This window comes from Bubalus bubalis, chromosome 3 (assembly GCF_019923935.1).
Source record: "Bubalus bubalis isolate 160015118507 breed Murrah chromosome 3, NDDB_SH_1, whole genome shotgun sequence".
NCBI classification, from domain to species: Eukaryota; Metazoa; Chordata; class Mammalia; order Artiodactyla; family Bovidae; genus Bubalus; species Bubalus bubalis.
In genome coordinates this window covers 155,835,015-155,837,399 of record NC_059159.1, presented here as the reverse complement: position 1 = coordinate 155,837,399, position 2,385 = coordinate 155,835,015, and the positions used below count along the sequence as shown (strand labels likewise).

At 37.8% G+C, this 2,385-nt stretch overlaps 1 pseudogene; it reads left to right on the top strand.

The window, feature by feature from the left end:
- The first annotated feature begins 1,342 nt into the window (after nt 1-1,342).
- On the top strand, nt 1,343-2,385 carry LOC112583500 (annotated as a pseudogene).

Below are 2,385 nucleotides of genomic sequence, written 5' to 3'. Positions count from 1 at the left end.
GAAATGATCAGAGAAATGTGCAGATGTATATAACAAGTTCAGAGGTCTTCAGGCTTTTATGTTGACACAGAGAACCAAAGTGGAAATGCATTTATCTTAACACATATCAAAAACTTGCCATGTTCAAAGCTGCCATGTGTAATTAAAAATCTTAAACATGACTTACTGCTTTGCTAGTATTGTGAGGAACAATCTTCACAAGCTCAGCATCCACTGCAGCAGCAATAGGGATGTGCATATCTGGGTATAGTCAGTGTGATATACTTGAATAACGTAACTGTGTACAAAGAATCAAGCTGTACTTATGATTTATGGCATACAGTTTTGATAACTAATTGAAATATTCAAGAAAGTTAAGATTAGAGCCGGGAAGGAGAGGTACTTCAGATAGATAATTGCATATTAACATATATAAAAAATAAATTTACATGCTAAAAATGTGGACCCACAGAGTGATTGTTTTAGACCAGAAGGTAGAAGTAGAGTGTTGGAAGATGAGATCAGAGAAGTAGGCAATGATGAGAATGTGAGGCTTGTGTAATTTGTGACTGAATTTGTTTGAACTCTATTTTGAAAGACAGTGGTTTTCAAACATACTTCCATATGTGATCAGTTGTGAGATATATTGTAAATAATTTGCTTTACATTATAAATTACTTACCTTTGTAATAAAGGATGGGTTCAAGATTATTCCATAGTCACAAATGCCTTCTTGAAGACAGATATCACATAGTGTTAGAGTGAGTGGACTCTTGCTGATCTCCTGTTTATATTCCTTAGTGTGTGGCATTTCCATCTGTTGTTGTTGTTGTTGTTGTTTTTTCCCATATAATGTGAAACTTTTTGGAGTGCAACCAAAACCTTTCCTGTTTCAACTTTTACAACCACAAAAAATTGTTTCTTTGCCCAGAAACTTCTTCTGATCTTTAACTTAACCTAGGCCAGTTCATATTTTGATTAAAACAAATCTCAAAATATCTTACAAAGCAATGCCCCTGACATAGGTTAGCATTTGTCTCTGTGTTTGCCTAGTATCTTGGGGCATATGTATATCATGTTATTGTAACTTTTAATTTACTTTAGTGTGTCCTTTATTTGATTTTGATTTGCCTGAGAGAAGAACTTTTATAACCTCACTCTAGATTCTCAGTGCCTTAGAGTGTATTCAGTACACTCTAAGTGTACACTCTAAATGATTAAATATTGCTAGTAATATTGGAAGGCAACGCTCCCTTTAAAGTTCCTCCAACAAAAACTCCTTGAAAAGTTGGTAGAGTGTAACTTTTAAACATAGGCCATGTGTACTTTTATTCAGTATTCCAGATGAACAAAGAAGAATAAAATGGACAAGACAAATGCAACAGTCATTTCTAATTTTATTTTTCTGGGATTTACTCTCTATCCCAAAGTTGAAATCACCATATTTGTGCTGTGCTTACTGATGTAGTTGATCACCTTACTGGGTAATATTATTCTGATCTCGGTTAGTGTCCTGGATTCTGACCTACACACACCCATGTACTTCTTCCTCAGCAACCTGTCATGTCTGGACATCTGGTATACTTCTTCTGCCCGGACTCCAAAGCTGGCAAATTTCATTTCAGGGAAGAACACCATCTCATTCTCAGGGTGTGCTGCTCAGATGTACTTCTCTCTGGCCATGGGCTCCACTGAGTGTGTGCTCCTGTCTGTGATGGCGTATGACCGATATGTAGCCATCTGCAAGCCCCTGAGATACCCCGTCATCATGAACAAGAAGATTTGTGTTCGGATTGCAGCTGGCTCGTGGGTGACAGGCTCCTTCACTGCCCTGGTGGGAACTGTGTCTGTTGCAGCCGTCACTGTGTGGAAGTGGTGCCATCGATCATTTCACTTGTGAGATTCTGGCCGTCCTGAAACTGGCTTGTGTAGACACCTCCAAGGTGACATTAATCATTCTGGTGATCAGTGTACTTCTTCTTCCTATGCCAATGCTCCTCATTTGTATTTCTTATGCATTCATCCTCTCTAGCATCCTAAGAATCAGTTCATTGGAAGGTCGAAGCAAAGCTTTTCCAACATGTGCAGCCCACCTGAGTGTAGTGGTTTTATTCTATGGGACAGCTCTCTTCATGTACCTGAAGCCATCAACTATGGATTCACAGAAAATAGATAAATTAATAGCCTTGGTATATGCTGGCTTAACCCCATGTTGAATCCTATCATTTATAGTTTATGGAACAGAGAATTGAAAGTGGCTGTGAAAAAATTGCTGGTTAGGAACTCTCTTTGTGCTCTTTCAGTCTCTAGTAGCACATAATATCTGTAAATATTAAGGGTATTTAGTGCTTTCTATATATATCAGGAGATAATTGGGGTAGACACTCATTTTTAAATGTGATGTTT